This window comes from Somniosus microcephalus, chromosome 3 (assembly GCF_052327205.1).
Source record: "Somniosus microcephalus isolate GS21.2 chromosome 3, FLI_Smic_1.0, whole genome shotgun sequence".
Classification (NCBI taxonomy): Eukaryota; Metazoa; Chordata; class Chondrichthyes; order Squaliformes; family Somniosidae; genus Somniosus; species Somniosus microcephalus.
The window spans coordinates 252,650,312-252,674,454 of record NC_140989.1 but is presented as its reverse complement, the minus strand read 5'-3'; the positions used below and the strand labels follow the sequence as shown (position 1 = coordinate 252,674,454).

Below are 24,143 nucleotides of genomic sequence, written 5' to 3'. Positions count from 1 at the left end.
TTTATTGCCTCTATCGTTTTTCTCCCGGGTTACTCACTGCAGTGTCCAGGAGATCAATCTTTAGTTCCTGGAGGCACCAGGGCATTTCAGGAGGGTTGGCCACCCTATTCCCAGCTCTATTAATGTTGCTCTGAAACTGTCCCCTATCACCTTGCGGCTGAGGCCAGGAAGGATTGTAGGGGGCTGCAGGCATGAACTCGCATCCCAGTGCACATTGGTGCTCCAAAGAGCTGTTATATCACTCACCTTGGATTGGTATTCCTAATGCTAACTTTAGCCAAAAGAGTACTGCACTACTAATGATCTCCAATAACATTGCACACGGAAAATCAATTAAAACTTCTTTGCTTTTCAGCTGAGTACTCTACAGCGCTGGCACCTCCGGCTGTGCTTGCTGATAGACAGGTCTAGAAATTGGGCAAATTGCCCCACACGAACTGGTGCAGGGGATGGGTAGGTCCAATGCCCACCCAATATTGGATGATGGGCCACATTTACACGAGACTGGTGAGCTGCGGGCACCTGCCAGCTGTCCCCAAGCAGCTTGCCACGAAGAGGGTTTAAATTTTGGACCATTGTGCTGTGGGCAGCAACATACAGGTAGGTCCTAGGAGAGGCAGGGGGAGCGATCGGGAGAGGGAAAAGTGATCGGAAGAGGGAGGAGGCGATTGGGAGAGGGTGGGGCCAAACAGGAAAGGGAGGGGGTGATCGGGAGATGGAGCGATCGGGAGAGGAGTGAGGGCAATCGGGTGAGGGAGGGGGAGCAATCAAGAGAGGGAAGAGGAACTATCAGAAGAGGGAGGGGGAGCGAGTGGGAGAGGGAGAAGCGACTGGGAGAGGGAGGAGAAGTGATGGGAGAGGGAGGGGAAGTGATCAGGAGAGGGAGGGGAAGTGATCGGGAGAGGGAGGGCAAGTGATCGGGAGAGGGAGGGGAAGTGATCGGTTGAAGGAGGGGAAGTGATCGGGAGAGGGAGGGGTAGTGATCAGGAGATGGGGGCGTGATCGGGAGAAAGAGGGGAAGTGATAATTGTAGTGTATGTACCTTTAAGAGAGAACTACTTTTACAGCTCCTGTATACTGTAGTACTGGCAGTGACCACACCTGTATATAAGCCCTGAGCAGGGATCTGTACTGTTAGTTTTTAGACTACCCTCATCCAGTAAACACCTGTTGATTGTTAATCTGCAGTCTCCGTCTATTTATTGAAGAACACCATACCTTAAGATTCACGGATTTAACAGTGGCGACGAGGTCGATTCGAACCTACCTGCAACTCTGCATTTCCTCCCAGGGATTTGCTCCAGGAGGACAGTGGAAGAAAGTTGAGGCCAGAAGCATGGGCGTCGACCACGAGCAACCGCCCAGTCATCCGGCAGAGGGTGAGCATCGCAGGGGAGGCTGTTGAGAGCTGGGCTTGGTTCTCCAGCCACGACGATCCAGCAACAGGCTGGCAACAGGTACAGCGCAGACCCTTCCCGGACAGCGGCGGCTGGAGCCGACCGACAGCACAGAAAAGGCCGAGCAGCGTCGACGGGGTAAGAGAGAGGGTAAAGCACACAGGGCGCAGCCGGGGGTTGAAGACCGAGCGGCGTCGACGGAAAACAAAAAGAGAGAGAGGGTAAAGCACAGCCGGGGTTCACGACCGAGTGGCGGCAATGAGAGAGGCGCACAGGAGAACGCGCAGAGCGCAGCCAGGGCTCAAGGGCTGAGCAGCGTCCGCGGGGGAAGAAAGGAAGCGTGGGAGACGCCATTTGAGCCGCGGAGAGGAAGGGCGAGCGCGGGAAGAAAGGGAAGCGCGGGAGACGCCATTTTAGCCAGTCTAACCACACCCAGGGATGCCGAAGAGTGGCAGTGTCACAGCGTTCGACAATGAAGTCGAAGATTGGGCGACATATGTGGAACGCATTTAGGTGTACTGCAAAGCGAATTAAGTGCCAGATGCCAGGAAAGCACTGGTTTTGTTGAATTCCATGGGTGCAAAAACGTATGGCTTACTGCGAAACCTAGTAACCCCAGAGAAGCCAGTGGATAAGGATTTCGAAAGCATAGTGGCAATCCTACGGGACCACTTAAACCCCACACCGCTGCTGATAGCAGAAAGGTTTAAGTTTCACAAAAGGAACCAGCATAAAGACGAAAGTAATGCTGAGTATTTAACGGAACTGCGCAAGCTAGCGAAACACTGCCAGTTTGGAATGGTACTAGCAGATACGTTAAGGGACAAGTTTGTGTGTGGGCTTCAAAGTGAAGGAACCCAGAAACGGTTTCTATCAGAAAAGGGTCTTGCGCTGGACAAGGCTTTCAGCATGGCAGTATCACACAAAGCAACCGCACGGGGTGCTGCAGAGATACAACGGAGACCGCAAGAATATGGCACCAATGAAATGTCATATGGAGCAGTGAAGTGTTATCGCTGCGGCAGAACAACACACGACCAGAAGGATTGTTGGTTCAAGGACCAAGTGTGCAGACAGTGTGGAAAAGCAGGACACATAGCAAGAGTCTGCAGGTCGGGAAAGAAAACCAGCAGCAAGAAATCTCCACAGGAGAAGTACAAAAAGGTACATAAGGTGACGGAGAGTAGTTCAGACGAACAGAAAAGTGATACAGACTCCGAAAGCAAGGAGCTGGGTTGTCTGAAACTACATAATGTAATCAAAATGGAGGATCACCAAACTATCTGGGTCACGCTCAAGATAGACGGAGTCCAAGTGAAAATGGAATTGGACACAGAATCAGCCCTAACAGTCATAAACCGAAGGGACTACAAGCGGCTATTCTCACATATACCCTTGAGAGATACAGAGATTGTCTTGAAGACGTACACGGGGCAAAAAGTCTACCCGAAAGGAAAAATAAGGGTGAACATGATATACAACGGCAAGGAAACACCAAAAATTGATCTATATGCATTGCCAGATGGAGGACCACCACTACTAGGATGTGAATGGATCCGGAAGATACAGTTAGATTGGCATTCCATACAGGCACTGACGGTAGAGGCCAAAAAGGATGACGACGTCACACCTGGACGACTGTCAAAAATGCTAACTGACGCACAAGAAGTGTTCCAGGAGGGACTCGGAACACTAAAAGACATAACAGCGATGATCAAAATAGAGGAAAATGCAAGCCCAAAGTTTTTTAAGGCCAGACCGGTACCTTATGCGATCCGCCCAGCCGTCGAAGCAGAGCTGGAAGGTTTGGAACGTTCAGGAGTACTGTCCAAAGTGGACTGGAGCGAGTAGGCTACACCCATCATTCCTGTAATGAAGAGGTCGTTGAGTAATACGCCTGGGGAACCAAAGAAGAGGCACTTTAAGGTGACAGTGAACCCAGTCCTTCACACGGTACAATATCCGCTTCCGCGGATTGAAGATATTTTCGCCTCGCTATCTGGAGGAAAACGCTTCACTAAGATTGATCTGTCCCAGGCGTACCTGCAAATGGAGGTGGAAGAAGCCTCGAAACAATACCTCACGATCAACACTCACAAAGGTCTCTACCAATACAACCGGCTGGTGTTCGGGGTAGCATCAGCTCCGGCTATTTGGCAAAAGGCAATGGATCAAGTCCTGCAAGGGATTCCGGGGACCCAGTGTTATTTGGGCGACATCCTGGTCACGGGCGAAAATGACAGTGATCACCTCGCCAACCTGGAGCAGGTGCTCACTAGATTGAAGGAATATGGGCTACGAGCTAATCGCCACAAATGCGAGTTTTTCCAGAAGCAGATCACGTATTGTGGCCACGTTATTGATGAAGAGGGGTTACATAAGTCCCCTGAAAAGATTGAGGCAGTAGTCAAGGCTCCAGCACCGGAAAATGTTTCACAACTGAGGTCGTTCCTCGGGCTGGTGAACTACTACCATAAGTTCTTACCAAATTTGTCGACAGTATTACACCCACTGAACACCCTACTGCAAACGGGGGTACCATGGAAGTGGAATGACGAATGTAAATGAGCTTTCCAGAAGTGCAAAGAATTGATCACATCAAAAGAGGTGTTGGCTCATTTCAACCCAGCACTACCAATTCGGTTGGCGTGTGATGCTCACCCTATGGTATTGGAGTGGTGCTGTCGCACAAATTCCCAGACGGGTTGGAGAGGCCAGTAGCCTTTGCGTCTCGGTCACTAACCTCAGCCGAGCGCAACTACGCCCAGATTGACAGGGAGGCCCTCAGCCTAGTATGGGGAGTGAAAAAGTTCAACCACTATCTGCACGGGCAGAAGTTCACCTTGCTGACTGACCACCAACCACTTGTCTCCATCTTTAATCCAAAGAAGGGCATTCTGGTGATGACTGCGCAACGGCTACAAAGATGGTCCCTTTTTCTAGGGGCGAACCAATATGAAATAGAGTATAAGGGCACGAAACAGCATGGAAACGCTGATGGGCTATCACGCCTGCCACTGCCTACTGCGGAGGAAGTACCAGCAGTGGACCCTGTCGAAATATTTTATTCAACTATAATTGAACCCTTGCCAGTAACTAACGCGGATATAGAGAAGGAGACCCGAAATGATCCGACACTGTCTCGGGTATATGATTTGACGGTGAAGGGAGGGCCAACACATGGCGACTCACTGTTGCCAGCATTCTCATCCAGAAGAGAACAGCTGTCAGTGTGCCAGGGGACATTGATGAGTGGATCCCGAGTGGTAATTCCACCCAAGTTAAGGGAGAGAGTGCTCAATGAGCTTCACGAAGGCCATCTGGGAGGGGTGAAAATGAAAAGCCTTGCTAGGGCTTATGTGTGGTGGCCGAGGATCGATCAACAAATCGAGGACCTAACAAAGAGCTGCTCAGGATGCCAGAAGATCCAAAATGCACCACCACATGCCCCTCTACACCCATGGGAGTGGCCCTCCTCTCCATGGCAACGGGTGAATATTGATTTTGCTGGTCCATTCATGGACTCAATGTTCTTAATAGCAGTGGATGCACACTCGAAATGGCCTGAGGTGATCAAAATGTCCTCCACCACTACGGCAAAAACGATTGCAGTCCTACGGACCATATTTGCCAGGAACGGCTTGCCAGAACAGATTTGCTCTGATAACGGACCACAGTTTGTGTCCGAAGGGTTTCGGAAATTTATGAGAAGGAATGGGGTAAGGCATTACACATCCGCCCCGTATCATCCAGCCACAAATGGATTGGCTGAGAGGTTCGTACAAACCTTTAAAAATGCAGTAAGGGCCATGTGCGATGACGACATTCCACTGCAGCATAAGGTGGACAATTTCCTGTTAGCCTACAGAAATGCAACACATGCAGTTACCAACCAGACCCCGGCCATGATGTTCTTTAACCGAAGGTTGAGATCTCGTCTGGATTTGCTCAGACCAAACGTACGAAGAAATGTTGAGAATAAGCAATTCCAGCACATCAATGAAAAGCCGACAAGGAGCTTCAATGTAGGACAACCAGTCTTGGCCCGCGACTACCGAACAGAGAAATGGCAACTCGGAACGATATGCACATGGCAGGGGCCACTAATGTACACAGTGGATGTTGGGGAGAACATTGTGAGACGCCATGTCGACCAGATCCTAGCGTCACAAGAACGAGTCAACCCCATGTCTCGTGTACCTGGTGATGAACCCGACATACCGGTAGCATCTACCCCAGAAACAGTAGCATCGGAAGCTGATGAACTAACCGATGACAGGGGGCCAGAATTGCCTTCGCACCAAGAGCAAGACACTCAGGAAAGGCGCTATCCAGAAAGAATCAGGAAGCCGCCCCAAAGACTGAATCTATAAATGGACTATTTCAGTTAATGTGCATGTTAAAAGTGTTAACTGTTAATTGAATGTTATGGTACTGTTAATCTAAAAGGGGAGGAATTGTAGTGTATGTACCTTTAAGAGAGAACTACTTTTACAGCTCCTGTATACTGTAGTACCGGCAGTGACCACACCTGTATATAAGCCCTGAGCAGGGATCTGTACTGTTAGTTTTTAGACTACCCTCATCCAGTAAACACCTGTTGATTGTTAATCTGCAGTCTCCGTCTATTTATTGAAGAACACCATACCTTAAGATTCACGGATTTAACAATCAGGAGATGGGGGAGTGATTGGAAAAGGGGGTGAAGTGATCTGGAGAGGGAGGGCAAGTGATTGGGAAAGGGAGGGGAAGTGATCGGGAGAGGGAGGGGAAGTGATCAGGTAAGGGAGGGGATGTGATCGGGAGAGGGAGAAGGAGAAGGAGTGATCGGTAGAGGGAAGGGTATGATTGGGAGGGGGCCGGTAACGGTCTTCGATACTGCAGTGGAGCGGGAGGAGCACTCATGCATCTCCAGGCTCCACATTCAGTTAAGTATTTTTTTCAATGTACCTGTTTGGAAACAGCCTGCAGCAGTCTTTTTAAGGACCACAGGTTCGGCCACAAATAGACCACGGTTTCCTGAACGCAGCCTGTCCGGCACTGGCTGAATTCAGAGGAGCCCAATTCTACAAAAAGGGGCCTCAAATAGTTATTAGGCTGGCTCTTTTCATAGGCAAAGGGCCTAATGCCTGTTTCAGGCACAGGCCCTGAACACCACTTTTTCTGCCTTTATCGATATGACAGGAGGCACTCCTCCGGCACGTAATGAGAGCAGTGTCCCACCCACCATACTGGATGCTTAGGTGCCCCTTTTGTGGCCATCAAATTTCTAGTTCACTGAGTCCAAGGCTTGTCCAAGGTCTCAAGTGTTGACCGAGGTCTCAAGTGTTAACAAAGTACTAGGCCTTCAACATAGTTCAAAATTTCAGTTCAGATGTGAATTTTTAAACACACAGGGGGAAAAATTCAGTATCGCCCCGTTTGGGTTGCCATTATCGGCCGTGCGCAAAGTTTAGCGCATGGCGCTAATTATCGCCTCTGACGGCAAACTTGGCTTTTATCGCCCCTGGAGGTGATTGGAGCGCTAAATCAGGTGCTTCACAGCTGTCTTAAGGCGCAAAGGCCGAGGAGTGAGGCGCTACCTCAGAGCACTGGCGAAGCTCATGTGATGTCAGTCAGCAATGGAACACAGGCACACTGGCGCCGGCCAGTTCTTAAAGGGGAGTTCTGACGAAAGGTCATCGACCTGAAACATTAACTCTGTTTCTCGCTTCACAGATGCTGCCTGACCTGCTGAGTTTCTCCAGCATTTTCTGTTTTTATCTTAAAGGGGAGGATTGATCTTGCATTCTGCTCATTGCAGCCTTGAATCTCGGCGTGAATCTCAGCCTGGAGAGACCTGTACATCAAATCTGCTGGAAAGAACAATGGATAGACCCAGGGAAAGAGCTCAGAGTGCAGCCCCCACAGTCTCTTCTAAATCGATACAAGGAAGGGCAATTCAAAATGAACCTGCAAAGTGCTGCTCAGTACCCAAAACTCCTTCACACAGCGTTGAATCTCTCCAGAAGTCTCTCTCTCTCTCTCTCTCAGAATGCGTGGTGCAAAAATGTCACCAACAAAAAAAGGCAGGAAGCAGTCGCCTTTAAATAGCGCTCCCCCAGTCCCTTTCTGACTGCAAAACGCTCCCCTCAAGCTGTCATTGCTAGCGGCAGGCAGTAAGGCAGGGGGCACCACTCAATAGCCGGTCCACGGCGCTACCGGGGCATTGCGCACTTGACTGATGTCACGATCTGCTGGCGCAGGAGATCGTGGCGATAGTGTTTAGTGCCGCCGCAAAATGTCTAGTTAATTTTGTGAGCAGCTCAAACATCGCCGCGCACGGGCGCTAGTTGCTTTGCGCCCAATTAGTGCCCTCTTAAGGTGCTAACGGGAGGCGCAAACTGCAATGTATGTACCTTTAAGGGGGGAACTACTTTCTACAGCTCATGTATACTGTAGTACTGGCAGTGACCACACCTGTATATAACGCTGAGTAGTAATCTGTTGTTTCAGTTGCAGTTTGAACCACGTTGAGTAAACACCTGTTGTACCATTCTCTGCAGTCCTTTTCTTATTATTACACGGACGTAACAGTGGCGACGAGCAAGTTCGAACCTACCTGCAACTCTGCATCACCTCCCAGGGATTTGCTCCTGGAGAACAGTGGAAGAAGGTCGAGTCCAGAAGCACGGGCGTCAACCACGGGCAACCGCCCAGTCATCCAGCGGAGATTTGAGCATCGTGGGAGGCTGTCGAGAGCCAGGCTTGGCTTTCCAGTCACGGTGGTCCAGCGAAACGGGCTGGCAACAGATACTGCGCAGACCCTTCCCGGACAGCGACGGGCTAGAGCCCGACCGAGCGGCACAGAAAAAGGCCGAGCAGCGTCGACGGGGGAGAGAGAGAGGGCAGAGCGCACAGGGCGCAGCCGGTGTTCAGGACCGAGCGGCGTCAACGGGGGAGAGAGGCGAGAGAGAGCAGAACGCAGCCGGTGGTCAAGGGCCGAGCAGCGTCAACGGGGGAGAGAGGTGCGCAGGAAAACGCGAGGCGCTGCCATTGCCATGAGGACCGCAGAGAGCGGCGTTGGCAGCAGCGCAGGAGCAGCGCATGAAACCCACAGGGCGTCGCCATTTGCCACGAGGACCGCCGAGAGCGGCGTTGGCAGCAGCGTGGGAGACGCCATTTTAAGCCGCAGCGGGGAAGAAAGGAAAGCGCGGGAGACGCCATTTTAAGCCAGTCTAACCACACCCAAAAATGCCGAAGAGTGGCAGTATCACAGCGTTTGACAATGAAGTCGAAGATTGGACGACATATGTCGCACGCATAGAAGTATACTGCAAGGTGAATGAAGTGCCAGATGACAAGAAAGCGCTGGTTTTGTTGAATTCAATGGGTGCAAAAACATATGGCTTACTACGAAACCTAGTAACCCCAGAGAAGCCAGTAGAAAAGGATTTTGAAAACATAGTGTCAATCCTACAGGACCACTTAAGCCCAACACCGCTGCTGATAGCAGAAAGATTTAAATTTCACAAAAGGAACCAGCATAAAGATGAAAGTAATGCTGAGTATTTAACGGAACTGCGCAAGCTATCGAAACACTGCCAGTTTGGAACGGGACTAGCAGATACTTTAAGGGACAAGTTTGTGTGTGGGCTTCAAAGTGAAGGAACTCAGAAACGGCTTCTATCAGAAAAGGATCTTACGCTGGACAAGGCTTTCAGCATTGCAGTATCACACGAAGCAGCAGCAAGGGGCGCTGCAGAGATACAATGGAGACCGCAAGAATATGGCACAAATGAAATGTCATACGGAACAGTGAAGTGTTATCGCTGCGGCAGAACAACACACGAACATAATGATTGCTGGTTCAAGGACAAAGTGTGCAGACAGTGTGGAAAAGTAGGACACATAGCAAGAGTCTGCAGGTCGGGAAAGAAAACCAGCAGCAAGAAATCTCCACAGGAGAAGTACAAGAAGGTACATAAGGTGACGGAGAGTAGTTCAGACGAACAGAAGAGTGATACAGACTCCGGAAGCAAGGAGCTGGGTTGTCTGAAACTACATAATGTGATCAAAACGGAGGATTACCAAACTATCTGGGTCACGCTCAAGATAGCAGGAGTCCAAGTGAAAATGGAATTGGACACAGGATCAGCCCTAACAGTCATAAACCGAAGGGACTACAAGCGGCTATTCTCACATATACCCTTGAGAGATACAAAGATTGTCTTGAAGACACACACGGGGCAAAAAGTCTACCCCAAAGGAAAAATAAGGGTGAACGTTATATATAACGGCAAGGAAACACCAAAAATGGACCTATATGTATTGCCAGATGGAGGACCACCACTACTAGGACGTGAATGGATCCGGAAGATACAGCTAGATTGGCATTCCATACAAGCACTGACTGTAGATGCCAAAAAGGATGACGACGTCACACCTGGACGACTGTCAAAAATGCTAACTGATGCACAAGAAGTCTTCCAGCAGGGACTCAGAACACTAAAAGGCATAACAGCGATGATCAAAATAGAGGAAAATGCAAGCCCAAAGTTTTTTAAGGCCAGACCAGTACCTTATGCGATCCGCCCAGCAGTCGAAGCAGAGCTGGAAGGTTTGGAACGTTCAGGAGTACTGTCCAAAGTGGACTGGAGCGAGTGGGCTACACCCATCGTTCCTGTAATGAAGAGGTCGTTGAGTAATACGCCTGGGGAACCAAAGAAGGTTTGCATCTGTGGGGACTTTAAGATGACAGTGAACCCAGTCCTTCACACTGTACAATATCCGCTTCCACGGATTGAAGATGTTTTCGCCTTGCTATCTGGAGGGAAACGCTTCACAAAAATTGATCTGGCCCAGGCGTACCTGCAAATGGAGGTAGAAGAAGCCTCGAAACAGTACCTCACGATCAACACTCATAAAGGTCTCTACCAATACAACCGGCTGGTGTTCGGGGTAGCATCAGCTCCGGCTATTTGGCAAAGGGCAATGGAACAAGTCCTGCAAGGGATTCTAGGGACCCAGTGTTATTTGGACGACATCCTGGTCACGGGCGAAAATGACAGTGATCACCTCGCCAACCTGGAGCAGGTGCTCACTAGATTGAAGGAATATGGGCTCCGAGCTAATCGCCACAAATGCGAGTTTTTCCAGAAGCAGATCTCGTATTGTGGCCACGTTATTGATGAAGAGGGGCTACATAAGTCCCCTGAAAAGATTGAGGCAGTAGTCAAGGCTCCAGCACCGGAAAATGTGTCACAACTGAGGTCGTTCCTCGGGCTGGTGAACTACTACCATAAGTTCTTGCCGAATTTGTCTACCGTACTACACCCACTGAACACCCTACTGCAAACGGGGGTATCATGGAAGTGGAGTGACGAATGTAAACGAGCTTTCCAGAAGAGCAAAGCATTGATCACATCAAAAGAGGTGTTGGCTCATTTCAACCCAGCACTACCAATTCGGTTGGCGTGTGATGCATCACCCTATGGCATTGGAGCGGTGCTGTCGCACAAATTCCCGGACGGCTCGGAGAGGCCAGTAACCTTTGCGTCTCAGTCACTAACCTCAGCCGAGCGTAACTACGCCCAGATTGACAGGGAGGCCCTCAGCCTAGTGTGGGGAGTGAAAAAATTCAATCACTATCTGCACGAGCAGAAGTTCACCTTGCTGACTGACCACCAACCACTTGTCTCCATCTTTAATCCAAAGAAGGGCGTTCCGGTGATGACTGCACAACGACTACAAAGATGGTCTGTTTTTCTAGGGGCGCACCAATATGAAATCGAGTATAAGGGCACGAAACAGCATAGAAACGCTGATGGGCTATCACGCCTGCCACTGCCTACTGCGGAGGAAGCACCAGCAGTGGATCCTGTCGAAATATTTCATTCGACTATAATTGAATGCTTGCCAGTAACTAACGCTGGTATAGAGAAGGAGACCCAAAATGACCCGACACTGTCTCGGGTATATGATTTGATGGTGAAGGGATGGCCAGCACATGGCGACTCACTGTTGCCAGCATTCTCATCCAGAAGAGAACAGCTGTCAGTATGCCAGGGGACCTTGATGTGTGGATCCCGAGTGGTAATTCCACCCAAGCTAAGGGAAAGAGTGCTCAATGAGCTTCACGAAGGTCATCTGGGAGGGGTGAAAATGAAAAGCCTTGCTAGGGCTTATGTGTGGTGGCCGGGGATCGATCAGCAAATCGAGGACCTGACAAAGAGCTGCTCAGGATGCCAGAAGGTCCAAAATGCACCACCACATGCCCCTCTACACCCATGGGAGTGGCCCTCATCTCCATGGCAATGGGTGCATATTGATTTTGCTGGTCCATTCATGGACTCAATGTTTTTAATAGCCGTGGATGCGCACTCGAAATGGCCTGAGGTGATCAAAATGTCCTCCACCACCACAGAGAAAAGTATTGCAGTCTTACGGACCATTTTTGCCAGGAACGGCTTGCCAGAGCAGATTTGCTCTGATAACGGACCACAGTTTGTGTCCGAAGAGTTTCGAAGATTTATGAAAAGGAATGGGGTAAGGCATTACACATCCACCCCGTATCATCCAGCCACAAATGGATTGGCTGAGAGGTTCGTACAAACCTTTAAAAAAGCAGTAAAGGCCATGTGCGATGACGACATTCCACTGCAGCCTAAGGTGGACAATTTCCTGTTAGCCTACAGAAATGCGACACATGCAGTCACCAACCAGGCCCCAGCCATGATGTTCTTTAACCGACGGTTGAGATCTCGTCTGGATTTGCTCAGACCAAATGTACGAAGAGATGTTGAGAGTAAGCAATTCCAGCACATCAATGAGAAGCCGACAAGGAGCTTCAATGTAGGGCAACCAGTCTTGGCCCGCGACTACCGAACAGAGAAATGGCAACCAGGAACGATATGCACACGGCAGGGGCCACTAATGTACACAGTGGACGTTGGGGAGAGCATCATGAGACACCATGCTGACCAGATCCTAGAGTCACAGGAACGAGTCAACCCCATGCCTCGCCCATACGTACCTGGTGATGAACCCGACGTACAGGTAGCATCTACCCCAGAAACAGTAGCATCGGAAGCTGATGAACCAACCGACGACAGGGGGCCAGAATCGCCTCCGCACCAAGAGCAAGACACTCGGGAAAGGCGCTATCCAGAAAGGATCAGGAAGCCTCCCCAAAGACTGAATTTATAAATAGACTATTTTCAGCTAATGTTGCATGTTAAAAGTGTTAATTGTAATTAGTTTGATATTTAATTGTTAAATGAGTGTTATGGTACTGTTAATGTAAAAGGGGAGGAATTGTAATGTATGTACCTTTAAGGGGGGAATTACTTTCTACAGCTCATGTATACTGTAGTACCGGCAGTGACCACACCTGTATATAATGCTGAGTAGTAATCTGTTGTTTCAGTTGCAGTTTGAACCACGTTGAGTAAACACCTGTTGTACCGTTCTCTGCAATCCTTTTCTTATTATTACACGGACGTAACATAAACCAACTGAATTTTTCCCCCACACTGTGTTATTTGAACTTACTTAAGCTTTCAGTGTTTGTTGTAGAATGTGATTCTTGGAACTGATTGCACCGTGTTAACCAACTGAACAATAATACATGCTCAGCACAGATAAATCAGAAAGGAAATTCATACATACACAAAAAAAACTATAAAGATTGAAAAATTCATAAATACCCAAGGCCAAGAGTAGATAAACTGGATATTATTTGCAGCAATGTTTAAAAATCATAAGAGCTCAGGTACTAAAGCCAATACAGGATATGTGAAGCAAAGTGGAATGCAATTTAACAGGCAGCGAGAAATATAAAAGTGGCACAACAGAATCAAAAGCAGCAGATGTACATGGGAGCGGAGCGGAGGATAATAAAAATAACAATCCAAGATCCCAACAAGACAATGATTAACTTGGATCAGTTCCAGAACTAATGAGACTGAAGGTAAAAGTAATAACACTGATAGAAAATTGCTTTTGTTTAATGAGCAAGTTAATAACATACTCAAACTCAAAATGATATTAAATTTTAAAAGAAAGAATAGGATCTGAGATAGAAAATTAGCTGATCAGAACAAAAGGCCCCAACAGTAATATTGTGGAGATAGAAATACACGTATTGAAGAATCAGAACTTCACTCTTAGCTGCCTAGATTTAGCTGGAAAGGAAATGCTGTTCATCTCTAATTACCTGAATGATTCATTTAAATTCTGTGCTCATCAAAGCAAGAGGTGTTAGTGCTGGGGAATGGAAAACTTTCCATTTTGGGCACCCAATGTCAACATCAAGCAGGTATCTCAACGTCTGAAGCAGAGTAAGGCTCCCTTAATTCTTCCCCAATTTTAGAAGAGCGCCCCGCACTTCATTAATGTGACATTTCCCCATATGCCACAGCAGCCATCCTGTGCCAATTTTCTGCCAAGTCAGGAGCAGTTTTGTGCACTCGGAACTAGACTGAGACTGCCAAACTTCATAAAGGACCTTTACAGCTGGCAGGCAGAGAGGAGATGTTTATCTCATCAGTCTGGCTGAAGGGGAATCTAGGTCAGTGTGTCTATGCCTTGCCCAGCCCTCCGCAATCATTTCAACCAGTGTGAGATGTTAACTGACCCCAGATTCCACTGGTAGGTGCTGTACAAAAACATCAACATTTGTTTCAGAAGCAAACCCTTTAAGAACCTCCTGAATGAATATTAGCTTGTGATTAAAATAATTTAGAGCAATAGCTCCTTGAAGCAGTGAGCTTGTATCTTGTAACAATTAAATTGATGATTTGCAAATTTTTTTTTTGAAAGCCACTTTTTTTATTTTACCTACCAAACCTGTAACACAGAGGCTTTGACGGACGCCCAAAACACAGGTCTGAATCCTTAACCAGGGAGTGACTGACTTTAGGAGACTAATTTGGCATCTGAATGGTAACAGCAGCAGATTCAGGAAGGGTTTTGTAATCAATCACAGATCACTTCCACCAAGTTTAAACATTATTATGTATACACAACAGCTACTTGCATTTATATAGCGCCTCTAATGTGGTAAATCGTCCCCAGGCGCTTCATGAACATGTAGATTTATGAACTCATCCTCAGCTTAGAATAGCATTGATATACGACTTAAAGAATAACTCTAGCAATCCACTGTGCGCACATGTAGATGTTTAGAAAATATATTGCATGACTGCAACACAATTCGGTGCAGTGTGTACCATCTTCAAGATGCACTGCAGCAACTCGCCAAGGCTTTTTCGGCAGCACCTCCCAAACCCGCGACCTCTACCACCTAGAAGGACAAGAGCAGCAGGTGCATGGGAACACCACCACCACCAAGTTCCCCTCCAAGTCACACACCATCCTGACTTGGAAATATATCGTTGATCCTTCGCCGGTCAAAATCCTGGAACTCCCTCCCTAACAGCACTGTGGGAGTACATTCACCACATGGACTGCAGTGGTTCAAGAAGGTGGCTCAACACCACCTTCTCAAGGGCAATTAGGGATGGGCAATAAATGCTGGCCTTGCCAGCGACACCCACATCCCAGGAACGAAAAAAAAAGTATTTGGCTGTAAAACACTACATTTGTGACAAAAGGCAAATATTATTCTTTCAAATGATCGAGCAGACTTGCAGGCAATATAGTGAAATGAGCACACCTTTATATAATAGCAAAATACTGCGGATGCTGGAAACCTGAAATAACAACAGAAAATGCTGGAAATACTCAGCAGGCCAGGCAGCATCTGTGGAGAGAGAAACAGAGTTAACGTTTCAGGTCTGGGACCCTTCATCAGAACTGGAAAAAGCTGGAGATGTAACAGATATTAAGCAGGTGCAGAGACAGGGGGGAGGGTGGGTTTAGGGAGGGAGGAAGGAATAGAAAGAACACCCTGTGCTTTTGTAAGAGGCAGGAAAGATAAAATGTTGCAAATGGGAATGACAAAAATCATACTGCATGAAAAATGGAGGCAGGGATAATTATCTGAAATTGTTAAACTCAATGTTGAGTCCGGCAGGCTGCAAAGTGCCCAATCGAAAGATGAGGTGCTGTTCCTCGAGCTTACGTTGAGCTTCATTGCAGCAATGCAATAGCCCGAGGACAGAGAGATCAGAGTGGGAGTGAAGCGGTGAATTAAAGTGACAGGCGACCGGAAGCTCAGGGTCACCCTTACGGACTGAACGGAGGTGTTCCGCAAAGCGGTCACCCAATCTGCGTTTGGTCTCCCCAATGTAGAGGAGACTGCATCGTGAGCAGCGAGTACAGTATATTAAATTGCAAGAAGTACAAGTAAATCGCTGTTTCACCTGGAAGGGGTGTTTGGGGCCCTGGACAGTGGGAAGGGAGGAGGTAAAAGGGCATGTGTTGCATCTCCTGCGCTTGCACGGGAAGGTGCCAGGTGAAGGAGAAGGGCTGTTGGGGGTGATTGAGGAGTGGACCAGGGTGTCGCGGAGGGAGCGGTCCCTTCGGAATGCTGAAAGGGGAGGTTAGGGGAAGATGTGTTTGGTGGTGGGATCACGTTGGAGGTGGCGGAAATGGCGGCGGATGATCCGTTGAATGTGGAGGCTGGTGGGGTGAAAGGTGAGGACAAGGGGAACTCTATCGTGGTTCCGGGAGGGAGGGGCAGGGGTGAGGGCAGAAGTGTGGGAAATAGAACGGACACGGTCAAGGGCCGTGTCAACCACGGTAGAGGGGAATCCTCGGTTGAGGAAAAAGGAAGACATGTCAGAAGCACTAGTATGGAAGGTGGCATCGTCAGAACAGACGCGGCGGAGACGGAGAAACTGGGACAATGGAATAGAGTCCTTACAGGAAGCGGGGTGGGAGGAAGTGTAGTCCAGGTAGCTGTGGGAGTCGGTGGGCTTGTAGTGGATGTTTGTTGAAAGCCGATCGCCAGAAATGGAGACGGAGAAGTCAAGGAAGGGAAGGGAAGAGTCGGAGATGGACCATGTGAAGGTGAGGGAAGGGTGGAAATTGGAAGTAAAGTGAATGAACTTATCTAGTTCAGGGCGAGAGCAGGAAACGGCACCAATACAGTCATCGTTGTACCGGAAAAAGAGGTGAGGGAGGGGACCTGAGTAGAACTGGAACAAAGAATGTTACACATATCCCATGAACAGGCAGGCATAGCTAGGGCCCATGCGGGTTCCCATAGCAACACCTTTAATTTGGAGGAAGTGAGTGGAGTCAAAGGAGAAGTTGTTCAATGTGAGAACAAGTTCAGCCAGGCGGAGGAGGGTGGTGGCGGATGGGGACTGGTTGGGCCTCTGTTCAAGGAAGAAACGGAGCGCCCGAAGGCCGTCCTGGTGGGGGATGGAGGTGTAGAGGGATTGGACATCCATGGTGAAAAGGAGACGGTTGGGGCCAGGAAACTGGAAACTGTTAAAGTGACGGAGGGCATCGGAAGAGTCGCGAATGTAGGTGGGAAGAGACTGGACAAGGGGAGAAAAAATAGAGTCAAGATAGGAAGAGATAAGTTCCGTGGGGCAAGAACAGGCTGAAACGATGGGTCTACCAGGGCAGTCCTGTTTGTGGATCTTGGGAAGGAGGTAGAAGCGGGCTGTGCGGGGTTGGAGGACTATGAGGTCACTTCCCTCGACCCCGGGAAACGGCGAGGCTGCTGCCGGGGGGCTATAACACTCGCCGCCGGAGCGACGAGCCACCTTCCCTCCGGCCTTCCCAGCCGACCCAGAGACGGTCGCGGCGCACCACCGACGGAGGAAATGCGCCCGGCGGCGGCCGAGCCCACGCAGGACGGGGTCCCACACAGGAGATCCGCTATGCCCCACGCGACCGACCTCACCGCCGAGTTGAATCCTCCGGGCAGACTGCGCGGACCCCACCCGTTTACCGCTTGACGGTTTCACACCCTCTTGAACTCTCTCTTCAAAGTTCTTTTCAACTTTCCCTTACGGTACTTGTTGACTATCGGTCTCGTGCCAGTATTTAGCCTTAGATGGAGTTTACCACTCGCTTTGGGCTGCATTCACAAGCAACCCGACTCCAAGAAGACTCGATCCTGACGAGCCGGGGGCCGCTACCGGCCTCACACCGTCCACAGGCTAAGCCTCGATCAGAAGGACTTGGGCCCCGGAGCGTCGTCAGAGAAAGAGGTCTTCTATACGCCACATTTCCCACGCCCGCCAGGCGAGCGGGGATTCGGCGCTGGGCTCTTCCCTCTTCACTCGCAGTTACTAGGGGAATCCTTGTTAGTTTCTTTTCCTCCGCTTAGTAATATGCTTAAATTCAGCGGGTTGTCACGTCTGATCTGAGGTCGTAGGCAGAATAGCATACTGGCGCCGGCCGGCATTATCTCCAAGCATAACAAAAACAAGCCACAGCAGCAAACAAGCAAGCAAGCAACACCACCACCACCACGTCCTCACAAAACCAGCCCCGCCGGCGAGGTTAGTCCGAGCGGACGACGATAGCGTGCGTGTGCATGCAGCATGCAGGCATGCCTGGTCAAGTGTGTACACTGGAGACCCCGGGCTCGGCTCACACTGCTCCAGAGTCCCCGATTTAGCGAGAATAAAAGAAAAGAGAACGAGGGAAACACGTAGCATTCCGAGGAAAAGTCCAGAAGCAATGGCTGGCCAGCATCTATGCTTGAGTGGAGTGTTTTTGGAAGAAAAGCAGGCCTGCAGCGACAGGGGTCAAGACATACGGGACTGACTTAGGCGCACGCTCAGCAAGTCAGCAAGAGTGCTTAGAGCCAAAACGGGTCAAATGTGTGGAAGGACATCAGGGTCCAGCGCAACACAAAGGAGCACCGCAAGGGTTCTCTTAGCAAACTGCCACCTACCAAACGCAAAAAGCCAGCACACAGCACATCAAGGGGCCCGTCACTACATCAAGCTGTTCCCCACTCCAAACCAACAAAACTGCAGCCAAAGACGACGACCTCACCTCTTTATCTGCCAACGTCTTCTCTCTGTATGCTCTCTCGTTCTCTATCCAATGCTCAGAGAGACAACACTGCCTAGGGAGAGGCTCAACAGTCCCAACACCGACGCGGTCAATCGTTTTTGCAACCCGACAGCCGTGCTGGAAAAAGCTGGCCTCTACCGGTGCCGACGTTCCCTGAGGAGACGACGAACATAACATTCCCAAACGGCACGGGTCAAACTCTCCATTGGGGGAGAAACTCTAGGTCTGCACTTAGGGGGACAAAGAGGACTAGGCCTCTGCGACACCCCAGCCGCGCTCTCACCTCACCCGATGGCAAGGCAAGTGCGATTGATGGTCAAGCGACCCTCAGACAGGCATAGCCCCGGGACGAACCCGGGGCCGCAAAGTGCGTTCAAAGTGTCGATGATCAATGTGTCCTGCAATTCACATTAATTCTCGCAGCTAGCTGCGTTCTTCATCGACGCACGAGCCGAGTGATCCACCGCTAAGAGTTGTACGTTTTTTTCGGCTTGGTGTTTTCTTCCCCGGAGGGTCCCAAGCCCGGACCGCCCAACGCTTCTCTCCCTCTATGCCCACGCATAGAGGGTTGGTAGAAGCCCCATCCTTGGCACGGCCCGGAGGTGTGTATCATCAAATGACAAGGGTTTCACCGAGATTTTGTTGTCAGGGCGCTCGCGAGGCGACACGCATCGGGGTCAAACGCCTGAGCCCACCGTCCGACACGCACCACGGCCAACAGAGGCAGGGTCTCTGCTGCCACCGATTGCCGGGAGAAGAGAGAGAGTGACAGGCAGACAGACAAGACAAACAAACATGGCAGTAGACAACAAGGCCAGAAAAACGAACTGAGTGGGGTACAAGCCGACCGCGTGAAAACACCCCACTGTGCGGGGTAGAAATCCGTGTGGACGGGCAGGTACATTCTCTCGAACGTTGAACTTGGCTGCTGCTGCTTGCTTGCTTGCTGCTGGCTGCTAACAATCTCTCGACACCGACAAGCAGACACTCGAGTCTTTAAACCGCCGCCCCCCAAACAGCTCGCGGGAGCCAGAGTGGAGAAGCGTCTAGGTACCCTGTACCGGTAAAGGGAGAGTGACTAGATCGACCAAAGTTGCACTACGGGGGGAAAAGAAAGCCGGGCCTGCATCACCGGTTCAAATCCCAGCAGAGCTCACAGTGGCCGTTCGCCGAGGTCCCGACGACGAGCCGCCAGGCAGCACGTGAGCCCGCAGAAGCTCCCTTCAATTCGACTGCGGTGTTAATGCTTGCAAGACGGTGGCAAAGTCCATTGTTGTCCGATCCGGACGAGAAGAGGGGAGCAGCAGAGCTTGCGTGTGAGAGAGAGAGAGGTTGAGAGATAGGCTCAGCACAAGGTAAGAGATGATGCACAAGACTGGAAGAGACGGAAGTCGAAAGAAGGGCCGCAGGCCAAGGTGACACAGGGGGAAGCCAACAAACAGCAAAGACATGAGGCGGAGGCGTCAGTAGGCAGCAGAATTAGAAAAGCAAAGAGGGCCAGGCTTTTTGTTGCATCAAAGTCAAGCCAGGACACCTCCCCATCTCCATCTTCTCTTTTTTTTCTCTGCCTGTCATTGAACCGCAAAAGACCATGCTGAACGAAAAACCACCCAAGCGTGCCAGGGCCATCCCTGTCTCAAGCCGACCGAAACCAACTGCCGTGCACACACATCACCTTCTCGGTGCACCGTTCAAATTCCACCCCAACTCCTCCAACTCGGGCTCTCTGACCGATACCGGTGCGACTGTTTTGCCTGTTCGTGCGAGTTCTTGTTTGGAATGTAACCTCTCGCCCACGCAAGAGGCGCCGGACGCGGCCGACCATGGCTCCGGGCAGATGCAAGAAGCAAACCCCGGGAAGCTCTCCTGCTGGCCTCCGCGACTCAGGCTCAAAACGGAATGACGGGCCACCACGTGCGGGCCCCCAGCCGATAATGATCCTTCCGCAGGTTCACCTACGGAAACCTTGTTACAACTTTTACTTCCTCTAGATAGTCAAGTTTGATCGTCTTCTCGGCACTCCGCCAGGGCCGTCGCCGACTCCGGCGGGGCCGATCCGAGGACCTCACTAAACCATCCAATCGGTAGTAGCGACGGGCGGTGTGTACAAAGGGCAGGGACTTAATCAACGCGAGCTTATGACCTGCACTTACTGGGAATTCCTCGTTCATGGGAAATAATTGCAATTCCCAATCCCCATCACGAATGGGGTTCAACGGGTTACCCACACCTGGCGGCGTAGGGTAGACACACGCTGATCCATTATGTGTAGCGCGCGTGCAGCCCCGGACATCTAAGGGCATCACAGACCTGTTATTGCTCAATCTCGTGTGGCTACACGCCACTTGTCCCTCTAAGAAGTTGGACGCGGACGCGGACCGTTCGGGGGTCGCGTAACTGATGCGCTATCAATTACTCATAAAAGACTGAGAGTTAAGAGAGTAACTAAAGGCTTTTATTAGCAAAGAACAGAGCATGCCTCTCGTGGTTGACTGGGTTCCAAGAAGGCAGGGGGCTGCAGGTCAATCACCTTTATACCTGGGCCTGTGTGGGTGGAGCCAGCCGAGACATGTTGAGGCATGCATAGGTACAACAGTGTGTAACAACAACAACAACAGTGGTTTACCACATTCACCCCTTGTTTACAATTGAGTCCGGCGGGGTGAAGTGTACTAAAGGTTCGTGTAAGTAAGTCTATCAGGTGGCCTTGTATGCCGTCCTGATCGTCGTGGTGGCGGCGGTGATGGTGCAGCATCCAACGTTGAGTCTGGCGTCTCATTGAGTGGTTGGGTGGTCAATGACGGGTCCTGGGGCTGCGGCATGCCGTCTAGCGGGGTTGGGTTGTGGGTAGTGGTGGATGGCAATGGTAGTGTTTCGGGGCACCCAAGGGTGCGAGATCTCGTGTGGGGGCTGTGTCCTCCCGCACGTCCGGGTACGCTACATAAGCGTACTGGGGGTAGGCGTGGGTAGTGGTGGATGGCGAGGGGGGTGTTTCGGGAGCACCCGAAGGTGCGAGGTCTCGTATGGAGACTGTGTCCTCCCGCCCGTCCGGGTACACCACGTAAGCATACTGAGGGTTGGCATGGAGGAGGCTCACCCTCTCGACCACGGGGTCCGTCTTATGGGACCTCACGTGCTTCCGCAGTAGGACGGGTCCTGGAGAAGTCAGCCATGTCGGTAACGAGATCCCCGATGTGGACTTCCTGGGGAAGGAGAACATTCTCTCGTGAGGGGTAGCATTGGTGGCTGTACAGAGCAGTGACCGAATGGAATGGAGCGCCGCAGGGAAGACTTCCTGCCAGCGAGAGGTCGGAAGGCCCTTAGATTTCAAGTTTAAAAGGACTGCCTTCCAGACCGTCGCATTCTCCCTTTCCACCTGGCCATTCCCCCGGGGGTTGTAGCTGGTGGTCCTGCTTGTAGCTGGTGGTCCTGCTTGTAGCGATACCTCTCGAGAGCAGGTACTGCCGGAGTTCGTCGCTCATAAAGGATGAGCCCCTGTCGCTATGAATATAGCTAGGGAAACCGAACAAGGCGAAGAGGTCATTCAGACATTTAATGACCGTGGTACTGGTCATGTCTGAGCAAGGAATGGCAAACGGGAAACGGGAGTACTCATCAATTATGTTGAGGAAGTATACATTGCGGTCGGAGGAGGGGAGGGGCCCTTTAAAATCGACGCTCAGCCGTTCAAAGGGGCGCGTGGCTTTGATCAGGCTTGCTCTGTCTGGCCTATAAAAATGCGGTTTGCACTCGGCACAGATTTGGCAGTTCCTGGTCATGGTCCTGACCTCCTCGATGGAGTAGGGCAGGTTACGAGATTTGATGAAGTGAAAAAACCTGGTGACCCCCGGGTGGCAGAGGTCATTGTGGAGGGTCTTCAGTCTATCGACCTGCGCGTTGGCGCATGTACCACGTGATAGGGCATCTGGGGGCTCATCGAGTTTCCCGGGCCGGTACAAGATATCGTAATTGTAGGTGGAGAGTTCGATTCTCCACCTCAAGATCTTGTCGTTCTTGATTTTGCCCCTCTGCTTATTATTAAACATAAAAGCTACTGAACGCTGGTCAGTGAGCAGGGTAAATCGTTTTCCGGCCAGGTAATGCCTCCAATGTCGCACAGCTTCCACAATGGCCTGGGCCTTCTTTTTGACAGAGGAGTGTCGAATCTCAGGGCCCTGGAGGGTCCTTGAGAAAAAGGCCACGGGTCTCCCCGCCTGGTTAAGGGTTGCAGCTAGGGCAAAGTCGGATGCGTCGCTCTCCACTTGGAAAGGGATGGACTCATCCACTGCGTGCATTGTGGCCTTCGCAATATCTCCTTTTATGAGAGTGAAGGCTGCACAGGCCTCTGCTGTCAGGGGGAAGGAGGTGGACTTGATGAGGGGTCTGGCTTTGTCCGCATAGTTGGGCACCCACTGAGCATAGTACGAGAAAAACCCTAGGCATCTCTTCAGTGCTTTTTGGCAGTGGGGGAGGGGGAGCTCCATAAGGGGGCGCATCCTGTCGGGGTCGGGGCCGATGACTCCGTTCTCCACTACACAGCCAAGAATGGCAAGGCGCTTGGTACGAAACATACATTTGTCCTTGTTGTATGTTAGGTTCAGCCGCTGGGCCGTACGGAGGAATTTCTCTAGATTAACATCATGGTCCTGCTGGTCGCGGCCGCAGATGGTGACGTTGTCTAGATAGGGGAAAGTGGCCTGGAGCGCGTTCTGGTCGACCATCCGGTCCATCTCCCGTTGGAAGACTGAAACCCCATTGGTGACGCCGAAGGGAACTCTGAGGAAGTGGTAGAGACGACCGTCAGCTTCAAAAGCTGTGTACTGGCGGTCCTCAGCCCTGATGGGGAGCTGGTGGTATGCCGACTTCAGATCAATCGTCGAGAACACCCGGTATTGTGCTATCTGATTGACCATGTCAGATATGCGGGGGAGTGGGTATGCATCTAGCTGGGTGTAGCGATTGATCGTCTGGCTGTAGTCAATAACTAGGCGCTGTTCTTCGCCAGTCTTCACTACCACCACTTGTGCTCGCCATGGGCTGGTGCTACCTTCAATAATCCCTTCCTTCAGGAGTCTTGCTACCTCGGATTTAATGAAGCTCCTATCCCCGGCACTGTAACGCCTGCTTTTGGTAGCGATGGGCTTACAGTCGCGGGTGATGTTAGCGAACAAGGAGGGGGGGGGGACTTTAAGGGTGGAGAGGCTGCAAATGGTGCGCGGCGGGCGATTTAAAAGCTGCTGGCTGCAGACTGTGAGTGGGGGGAGGGGTCCGTCGTACGCTAATGTGACACTCTTAAGGTTGCACTGAAAATCCAACCCCAGTAGAACGGCAGCGCAAAGATGGGGCAGGACCAGGAGTTTAAAATTTTTGTATTCTGTGCCCCTTACTGAAAGGGTCACTACACAGTAGCCACCGACGTCCGCTGACTGGGCTTTGGAAGCCAAAGAGATCCGATGTCGCGTCGGCAGAGAGAGTAACTGCGCACTGTGTCGGGGTGGATAAAGCTTTCCGTGCTCCCGCTGTCAAAAAGGCAGGTAGTGGCGCGGCCGTTTACCTTAATGTCCATCATGGACCTGGACAGTTGATGAGGGAGAGATTGGTCCAGCGTCAAGGAGGCCAGCGTATGGTCGAGCGAGTCGATGTGGTCGTCAGATGAGGCGGTGGTTGAGTCCGGGTCCCCTGTGGTTGAAGTTGGAGACGTCCGAGATGGCGGACAAAATGGCGGCGCCCATGGTCCCGATCCCCACGCGGCTGGGGGAGCCCAAGATGGCGGACAAGATGGCTGCCCCCACGGTTCGCACGCGGCGCTGCTGGCGT

The 24,143-nt window shown here is 50.9% G+C and overlaps 1 non-coding gene across 1 annotated transcript; it reads right to left on the bottom strand.

Annotated features, from left to right (window-relative positions):
- Positions 1–18,647: 18,647 nt before the first annotated feature.
- Positions 18,648–18,801, bottom strand: LOC147121841 (5.8S ribosomal RNA). The gene has a single exon (XR_015077803.1). It is a non-coding gene; the product is annotated as a 5.8S ribosomal RNA (ribosomal RNA).
- Between the last annotated feature and the right edge of the window lie 5,342 nt (positions 18,802–24,143).